Source organism: Dipteris shenzhenensis, chromosome 18 (genome assembly GCF_047967505.1).
Source record: "Dipteris shenzhenensis isolate YYH24624 ecotype China chromosome 18, Dip_SZ_1.0, whole genome shotgun sequence".
Taxonomy (NCBI): Eukaryota; Viridiplantae; Streptophyta; class Polypodiopsida; order Gleicheniales; family Dipteridaceae; genus Dipteris; species Dipteris shenzhenensis.
This window is the reverse complement of record NC_141613.1, coordinates 671826-682500: the sequence shown is the minus strand read 5'-3', so window position 1 is coordinate 682500 and position 10675 is coordinate 671826.

Genomic DNA, 10675 nt, shown 5'->3' with positions numbered 1-10675 from the left:
GGGGGAGGCAGAGAGAGAGGGGGGGATCTTGCTAGAGAGCTTGACAGAAAGAGAGAGACAGAGAGAGTGGGAGATAGGGAGAGAGAGATCAAGTAGAGATATAGGGAGAGAGGGGGGGGAGGCACAGAGAGAGAGAGAGAGAGAGAGAGAGAGAGAGAGAGAGAGAGAGAGAGAGAGAGAGAGAGGCTTGACAGGGAGATCAAGTAGAGGGAGAGGGAGAGAAGGGGGGGGGGAGGCAGAGAGAGAGGAGGGGGATCTTGCTAGAGAGCCTGACAGAAACAGAGACAGAAAGAGTGGGAGATAGGGAGAGAGAGATGAAGTAGAGATAGAGAGAGAGGGGGAGGGGGGGAGGCAAAGAGAGAGGATAGGGATCTTGCTAGAGAGCCTAACAGAGAGAGAGAGAGACACACACAAAGAGAGAGAGAGAGAAAGAGAGAGAGAGAGAGAGAGAGAGAGGCTTGATAGGGAGATCAAGTAGAGGGAAGGGAGAGGGGGGGGGAGGCAGAGAGAGAGGGGGGGGGATCTTGTTGGAGAGCTTGAGAGCTTGAGAGAGAGAGAGAGAGAGAGAGAGAGAGAGAGAGAGGCTTGGGGGAAGAGAGATAGGGAGAGGGAGAAAGTTACAAAAGAAAGCAATATGGAGGGTTGGGAAATTCCCAACCCTCCATATTGTGTACAAAATCTTTTGTACACACACACACACACACACAGAGCTCAATTTGAGGATCAACAGCTATTTATATGTTTTGGGGTTTCATGGAATAAATTGATATTACTATTTTAGGGTTTCTCTCTCTCTCTCTCTCTCTATTTGTGTGTGTGCGTGTGTGTGTATGTCTGTTTGCTCCCTGTCTGTTTTCTATCAGTTCTCTGAAAGATTCGTTGAAAAGGTTTTACACACATTAAAAGCTTGGTTTCATCTAATAAACTGATTTTTCTCGGACAGAGAAAGAGGGGGGACGATTTAGCTCTGCTGAGGAAGATAGAGGGGCGGGGAAGACACAGAGAGAGAGAGAGAGAGAGCGAGATAGACAAAAATGGGGCGCGGGGGTTCTAGCTCCAGAGGTACACATAGAGAGAGGGGAGAGGACCTAGCTTCTCAGGAAGATAGAGAGAGGAGGGGGGAGACAGAGATAGAGTGAGACAGAGCCATATTGGATTTACTGGTGTTAGAGTGAGAGTTGGTTCCTTTCCATTGCTGTGTTCCTCTTTAGCTTTAGAACTTGGTTCTATGCATTTTTACCCAATCATGGGTGCTTCTACCAGTTCTATCTCTGCTCTAGCCTCAATTTAAATGTTGAATTTAGAGTTGAGAGACTTTGTTTGTGGGTTGTATACAAATTCCATCGAGGTATCCTACTGTGGTGTCTTTTTCAGCTTGGCTCGCATGTCCTCCATATCTTGGGCCATGGCTTCATAAGCATATGTTGCAGAAGCAAAGGCCTCATATGGCCTTCTGGCAATCACAAGTAATTTGTTCTTAACATTAGCCCATAGGGCTTGAGATATTTCTATCAATTGCATTTTTAGGTCAATCATTTCAACAAAAGACATGAATGTACCATCTACCTCTTTAGCCATCTCTTTGAGTGATTGTTTTGCTCCTTCTAGGGCTTTAATTCTCTCTTTGAGCAACGTATTTTTGATCTATTGGTATTGTTTTCTACTACAAGTCTCTCGAGTTCAAGAAATAACTCTTCTTTCATGCCACTTTGTAATTATTGGATAGACATTCCTTCTATATCTTCACTTGAGCTCATAGTTGGGCCCTCAATAGTATTGTTGCAGGTTGGACCAATGTCGATAAGGCTTTTTCTTTTTGTGTCCTGTGGAGTGGATCTTGATCGGACTAGTTTTGGTGGGCAAAGTGTAGTAAGATCCCATATTTTTTATTCTACCTATTGGCAGAAGGTGCTTCTGATGACTATAGGCCATATATGGGCAGTTGGACTACTGACTCCATGTGATCTCTGGGTGTTGTATTGTAAGTGGTCAGGATTGCGACTCTTCTTTCATGCCTATAGGGTGGTACCTTTGTCTAGATGAATGTTCAAGATTGCGGATCGCTTTTTGCCTTGCTTCTTGATTGTGCCTGGCAATCCGACTTCGCATATGTATCGATTTTGTTGGACCAATTGTCATTGCATTGCTACTTTGTGTTGCATGTGTGAGGCCACACTCCGGCTTGTCTTTGTTGGGTTTTGGGGACATCATGGTCCCTCGAAAAGTTCAGTTGCCCTTGAGTATGATCTGGGGTCGGACTATTCTTGCTCTTCCTCCATGTCGGGTCGTATTAGGATTTGGATAGTTGTCGTTGGATAGCTATCGATTGGTTGTCTGTGAGAGTCAGTTGTCATGGTCTTTTCCAAAATTTCACTATTCTTAGTGGTGTTTCCATGTCTTCTTGAGCATTAGTTGCTAGAGCTGCTTCTCTCAATTCATTTATCATTCTCTCTTTACCAACAGCTATGTTTGATGCATCCACAAAGACCTCAAACGGTAAATTCTAATCAGGTGGTTGCAAGATGGGTGCTATGACCAACATTTTTTTAAGGATATTGAAATCTTCATCTTGTTATTTTCCCCATACATATGGCTCTATTTCTCTAGTTAGCTTTGTAAGTGGATAGCATATCTTAGTCAAGTATCTCAAAAATCTGTGCTGCCATTTGACTTTCCTAACAAACCTTTGTAATTGTTTCACATTCTTTGGTGGATTTGCCTTTCGAATGACATAGAGTTTCTTAGGATCAATTTCCATCCCCTCCTTTGATATGATATGTCCCAATAGGACTCCTCTTCTTACAGCAAATGCACATTTTGTAGGTTTAAGGCTAAGCCTAGCCAACTTGCTTTATTTCAAAGCATAGTCTTAAGTGATCAAGGTGTTTATGCCTTTTTCTAAACATTGAAAAATTATCCAAAAATACTCTCATGAAATTTGTTGAGTATTTTGCAAATACATTTTGGATGTAGTTTTGGAAAGTAGGTGGTACATTTTTGAGTCCAAATGTCATCACATTAGATGCAAATACTCCCCATTCAGTTACACATGCTATTTTGTCTTTATCTTCAGGAGCCATTCTGATCTGATTGTAGCCACTAAATCCATCAAGGAAACTATAAAGCTCATGGCCTACAACAACATCTAGTAATGAGCTACAAAATGGGAGTGGAAATGGATCAGTGATTGTGGAAGCATTCAATTTTCTATAATCCACACATTTTGTGAGTTTCCCATTCTTTTTTGGGGATAACCATGTTACTTGGTCCAAGGGATATATGAATCCAACTTTGAGTAATTTGTGTAATTTCTCCTTCACTTATTTAGCATAATTGGGGTTCATCTTGTATCTACGTTGTATCACTGGGTTGCATCTTTTTTGAGATTGATTCTGTGTTGGCAAAATCTTGGGTCTACAACTTTCATGTCTATATAGTGCCATGCAAACACATCTTTGTATTCAACCAGCAATTTCTTGAGTTGTTCTTTGAATGAACTATTGAGGCTAGTGCTTATAAGCGCTATTTTGGGGTTGTCATAGTCTTCGAGGTTCATTTCTTCTAGATCAACTTATTTTACTCTTTAACTCCTTTTCATATGCTCTTCAAAGTGTGTTTCTACTTCAATGATGGCCTGCATACTTGTTTTGTTGTTATCCTCTGATATACCTTCCTCGTTGTCTGATTCTTTTGCTATATTGTCATTTTTGTTTTCTGATTATGCATTCGACTTCTATCCGAATCTATCTTACTATATTGTTTCTATAGTTGGATCAATAACATGTGGTTTCCTCTCTTGAGTGATGTATTGTTTGACTATTTTTGTGACATCATCTACCTCAAATATAAGTATTAAATATGGGTTTGCTTTCCTCCTCATCCTCCTCAAGTTCATCCACCATGTTTACACCATGTTTAACCACCTTGTTTACAGCTTCTGCCTCGAATGACTGCATATGCCGAGGGAAAATTGTTTTAGATGTTAGAAAAATATTAAACTTTTTCTTACCTTTTCTGATCATGATTCTCTCAGCTCCCTAATCTTGTTTCACTTTTGCAGCTCTCAGCTAAGGTCGACCTAATAACATGGAGTAGGAACTCTCTTTTTCTTCCATTCTGAGTACAACAAATGTAACAATGAGACTTAATCCCCATATGCTAGTTTCTTGGCCTCTAAGGAAGCCAAATGGCTAGATTCTTCTTTGATTAGCCATTCTCACTTGGAATGGTGTTGGAGCTAACTCATTGCAGCATAATTTCTTGAATAATTCCTCATATAATATGATAACACCTGATCCTCCATCAATTAGGACATCTGGTATTCTTCTTCGCCTTCTGTACTCAACATTAATTGTTGGAACTCTATAATCCACCTCTTCTATTGTTGATGTATAGATTTTTGGAGATGCTTCTTCATCCTCTTCAAGGATAGTTTGTGGTTCTTTAGGCTGGATGTATCCTTCCAAACCTTGAAACAATTGTTCCTTGAATGCCAGTACAAGATTTAATAGTTGGTCCAATGTATCTGCACCTTTGAGTGTAATAGCTCTTTGAAGAAATTATCAGGCTACCCTAGGCCTTTCTCCTTTTGATGGTCTCCTTCCTCTGTATTAGAGTGTTGTCATGTATATTAGAGACATCTTCTTCCACATCATGTGGTAGTTGCTCTTTTCTACTACATTCTAGTTGTTGGATGGTATCTAATTAGAATTTTGATATCTGCTTTAGGAGGATATTTTCTGAGGCTCTGGCTTTCTTGTTGTGCATCAAATTTATCCCTTTGACCTTGTTACTACCATTGCCTCTATAGCTTCTATAGGCATATTTATCCCAAGTTTTTTTTTTGTACATTGTGCAATCACACTGTACTCTAAGGAATAATATGCTTTGTGTTGTAATATGGACTGTTTTCTCAGTTTGAACAATCTCCTGATGTAGATTCTCATTGGACTCTTTAATGATAGTTTGTAGACTTACCATGTTCACTCCTTTTGGTGGTTGTTGTTGAGGATTTGGGCTTCCACTTCCATTGTATTAGATAATTGGGATGCCTCTTAAGTTTCTTCTCTGTGTTTACACCATAGCTCACATTGTGGACCTTGTCTATGGCCATCCTCACCATAGTAAGTGCATGCTTGATTCATGTTGGGATTTTGTTGACCTCCCCAATTCTAGTTCTTTTGTCTCCTTGGTGCAACATTGTTGAACCTTTGTTTTCCTATCCTTGCACTATGATTTGATTAGTTGCTGTTGGTGGAGCTACATTGTGTGCTACTTGAATGTGAGGTGGCACTCTTTCCCTAAAATTTGGGTTGTACCAACATTTTTCTCTGTCATGGTTATCTTTTCCACAAAACTCACATGCAATTTTTGTAAGAAAACAATACAACGTCTATGCTCAACAGATAACAGGATCTCATACGCAAGAGAGAACACAGATAGTATGGAGAATCAAAAATTTGATTATTGTAGAACTGATACAATAGATGGCGCTGCCTCCCAACCATGCACTCCTGTGAAAGAAGCTTCGATGGTAAGCTGGAAACAGTAGAGGACGGAGGCCGGATGCTAAGAAATCAGGGTTGCTGTAGCCAGTGATGAAATGGGCTTCACGGGCTTGCTCTTATATAGCCACCAGTCGTAGTCGGTTGGGCTCAATTGGGTGACCGACCCAGTCCACCCAAAACGGTCGACTGGGGGTCGTCCCGAAATAGGCCACCGACCACACGATAGAACCGGTGCACAAAATAGAGCAACTAACCTACGGTCTCCGTTCAGCCCACAACCATCCGGGATCATCTCAGACTCCATATGGGCCCCACAACATGAGAGTGGGCTGCCCCGAGAAATGCTTCGTCTACACTCAATGCGGTCAGCAGTCATGGGATGCCTTCCCGCACTTGCATGTAGCTAGTTGGCAGTCCTACCAGATAACTGAGCTACTCAAATTCCTTCTCCTCATATGGGGGGCTTACAAGTATAGTTAGGTGGTTCCCGTGTAGTTACATGAGAGTGGAGCATTGATATCTAACACCCCCCCTCAATGTCCACCCGCAAGTGAACTTACTTTTTGGGTCCAATGCCAAGTCGATGAAGATGCCTCTCTAGCAAGTCTCTTCCAAGAGCCTTTGTGAAGATGTCCGCAGCATTCTCTGTAGTCGGACAGTACACCAAGTCGACCTCTCCATCCATGATGAGCTTGCATACAAAGTGAATTCTACCTTGGCGTAGCAATTTCTCAGCAGCAAAACCCATTCGATACAATGCTACTTCCCACCCATCATTCAGTAAATTCTTTGTCATCTCTAGTATCACATCAGGATCCATCGGCTTTCTGTAATCCACCATTTTTGCATCAAGCTTAACCTTATTGTCCTCAAAAGTAATGAAGCTCGAGAGTCCTTAAAGGAATTTGGATTAGATTGCCACCACCCCTGGATAAGAAGCACATCAAGAAAGGCTACAAGACTTGAATGGCAGTGCCTTCCAAGACAGTCATATGATTATGTAGGACTATACCACGGTATACTTTTGAAAGTAAATACCCAAATGCAGATGTCAAACTCGCATACAAGGCATCCCTTTGTGATTCTGTCACGAACAGGACCAACGTTGATCTTTTCTTATCTGCCATAGGACCTTCTACGATAAACCGCACAAGTTCAACTATCCGTGACACTGCAAGGTCTTGCAATTCATCTATGAAAAATACGCATGGCTTCTCCCAAGCATGACGCTCATTGTTATGAAATGCTCTGTATCAATTCCATTGATGTGTGCAAATTTTGTATCATTCTCTGATAGCAGGATATCATAGGAGAAGCTGAATGGAGAACCATCATCTAAACCACCAATTGCTCTACCTTGGGTAGTGGACTACAAGGCCTTTTTCTTGATGTCCATGTATTCTGTCTCAACAACCTTTGGCATTTTAGCTCTTAGATCCTTTGTTGGTGTGGCATCTGCATCCATTGAAGCCAACCACTTTCTAGCCCATGTCTTATCAAGGAGTTGACCTAGGCTAAGTGCTTTCTTCTTATCCACATCAATTGACTTGCCAGCTAACTCATCATCAGATTTCAATAAAAATAATAGTGCCGACAGAGTAGCCTCACTTTGAATAATTCGGGTGACCACTTCATCCAAGTTGCTATGCTTGCTCTTCTTTCCAAAGAAGTAGTCACCACTTCGGATCTTCTTGTTGAGAGTTGTGGTGCCATGAGCACATGTAGAGCAAAGGTATGGACAAAGGATAAGCTGCCACATGGCATGGAGGAGATATCCCACATGTGAGCAAGCAAATGGATGTAAGTACCATCACCTATAAAAGGGAGGTTCATTTGAAGTAATATCAATCAAGCACTTTGCACTATCTCAAGATTCTCTTTATGAGTCCAAGCTAATCTATCTTGGAACCTAATTGACTTGAGATACATGTCATGAGCACTCTCTTCATCATGTTTCCACATAGGTTCCATCCACCTTAGAGTGCTCCATAGATCCTGAGGCACGCATGTTTTGTCATGGTATCAGAGCATAAGTTTAGCTCTCCTAGTTTAGCTCATTAGTAGTTCACTAGGATTGCTTCCATTCCTAGATTAGTTGTAGACATGCCTTAGGAGACCATGTTTTCTCTATTCTTTACTTTTAGATTGAGAGTTCTCTTCTACCTAGACAAATTCCGTCATGCATTTCCAGTCATTGAGAGACTCTTCTCGTTAGGTATCTTGAGAGGATATATGTTTCTGAGAGAGATATAGGTCTTAGTTTTTGAGAGAATTGTGTTTGGAGAGCATCTCCCTGAGGGACTCTTCAAGGCTGTTGTAACCAAGAAAAAGCTAGAGAGATCAACTCTACGGTACCTAGCAACCTCTATTGCAGCACAACCCAAAGCTCCCTCGACTTGGTTGGACTCCTCCAGCAACGCCAGCAAGCAACGCACTAGCCAACCGAGCTTCTACGCCTGTAGTGCCTCAAAGCCTTAGCCCAATGCTTCCTTGACGCTCCAGCAACGCTTCTGTGTATCCAACAACTAACAAAATATGAAGAGGGGAGAGGAGAAGAGTGGAGATGAGGAGAGAGGGCACAGCTAGAGAGCACACCACAAATGACTAACTGTACACTAGAATTAGTTGAAAAAATAGAATATATACAAACCCTTTTAGGGTTAGGGTTAGGGGATCTAACCCTTTTCTTTATAGCACTCTATAAGGTTAGTGCTATGCACATATGATCACGTGATGGTGCTATGCACACATGATCACATGATGTTGAGCGTGAACTCTCAACACCTTCCCTCAAGATCAACATCATGAAGTAGGCCTTCCCTCAAGATGATGATTCTGGGGAATCGAAGAAGGACTGAGCATTACATTCCATCACACCCCTTTAATGGGAATGTCCTTCCTCTGTATCAAACCAAGAGCTAGTCGGTGTTTCTCGAATAGCTCTTTACCGAGTGGTTTGGTAAAGATGTCTGCAACATTTTCTTTGCTATCACAATGCTGCAGTGTGATGTCACCAAGTAACACTCTTTCTCTGATGAAGTGCTCTCTGACATCAATGTGCTTTGTTCTGGAGTGATATACTGGATTTTTGGCCAATGCTTGAGCCGATTGATTATCACAGTATATTGTTGTTGGCTTTGACTCATCAAAGTAATCTGTTTCTGACAATAGTCTTCTGAGCCATATAGCCTCACATGCACCTGTAGTGAGTGCTCTATATTCTGCTTCAGTCGAAGACAAAGAAACAGTTGGCTGTTTGTTTGACAACCATGATATAGCACCTTGACCAAGGAAAAATGCATATCCCTGTGTCGATCTCCTGGTCTCATGATCTCCAGCATAGTCACTGTCACAGTATCCATGCAACCGTGGATGACTTCCTCTGTATTCTATCCCAAATTGTCTTGTACCTCTGATGTATCTCAAGACTCTTTTGGCTGCATTCCAGTGAGACTGTTTTGGATTTGCCATAAACTGTGCTAGTGAGCTTACTGCATAACAAATATCTGGCCGTGTGATTGTCAGATATATAAGAGATCCAATGAGTTGCCTGTAGTATCTATCATTGACTGTAGGCTTTTCTGAATCTTTAGTAAGTTTCAAACTCTGTTCCATGGGAGTGGCTGCAATCTTGCAATCTGCCATATGAAACTTCTTCAGGAGACTGTCAACATATTTGAGCTGACTCATGAATGTGCTATCAGAATCTCTCCAGAACTCAATTCCAAGACAATAGTGCATAAGTCCAAGATCTTTCATGTCGAACTCTGCAGATAAGTCTTGTTTTAGCTTTCGGATGAAGCTATCCTTGCTTCCTGTCACAATCAGATCATCTACGTACAAAAGTGCAATAGTAATATCTTCCCCTTGAACTTTGTAGTAGAGAGTATGATCTGCATTGGACTTCATGTATCCCAGATCAGCAAAATACTTGTCAATTCTACTGTACCAACTTCTGGGTGCTTGCTTTAAGCCATAGAGACTTTTCTTGAGATGGCAAACCTTGTTCTCCTGTCCTGGTTCAACATAATCGGCTGGTTGTTGCATGTAGACTTCCTCGTCTAGATAACCATTGAGAAATGCATTCTTGACATCGAGCTGATACACATTCCATGCACTGAGTGCCGCTAGTGATATCAAGAACCGTATGGAATCCATCTTTGCTACTGGAGCATAAGTCTCATCATAATCTTGGCCATATTGTTGTGCAAATCCTTTTGCAACTAATCTGGCTTTGTATCTCTGAATACTGCCATCTGGATTGTACTTCACTTTGTATACCCATTTGTTGGCTATGGCCTTCTTTCCTGGTGGAAGGTCGCATAATTCCCAAGTGTTATTTTTATACAAAGCATCCATTTCCTCATTCATTGCAGTTTGCCATTCTGGCTTATCTACTGCGTCTTCGAAGTACACTGGCTCTTCTGTAGCCATGATGGTAGTCACAAGAGCATAGTTGGTGGTTTCCACCTGAATTGCTTTGCCTTTCTGAGCATATGTCAATCTGGCTGGTGGTCTGCTTTCCCTAGTAGACCGTCTGAGCTGCTGTGACACTGATTGGGGTGTTGCTGGCAATTCTTGCTCTTCTTCATCAACCTGTTCTGTAGATGACTGTGAAGTCGATGCTTCTATCTCCTGTGTAGGTGAGGTTTTCCATTCTGATTCCTCATCGAAGATTACATCTCTGGAGATAATGACTTTGCGGTTGATGGGATCATACAATTTGTATGCTTTACTTTCTTCACTGTAGCCAACCATGATGCATTTGCGTGACTTCGCATCCAATTTCCTGCGATGATCATCATGTATGTGGGCATATGCTATGCAACCAAATATGCGGAGATGCCCAATGCGTGGCTTGTGTCCAGTGAATGCTTCATAAGGAGTCATACCTTGTATCGGTTCGGTAGGAAGCCGATTAAGCAAGTAGTTAGCTGTAGCTATTGCTTCTGCCTAATACTGATTCGGAAGATGCTTTTCACTAAGCATTGCTCTAGCACTGTCTGCTAAAGTCCCATTCTTCCTTTCAGCTATTGCATTTTGCTGAGGAGTATCTGCACATGTGAATTGTCTTCGAATGCCGTGAGTTTTGCAAAAGTTCATGAAGGCTGAAGACATGTATTCACCTCCTCTGTCTGATCTCATGACCTTGATCTTTCTGCCTGTCT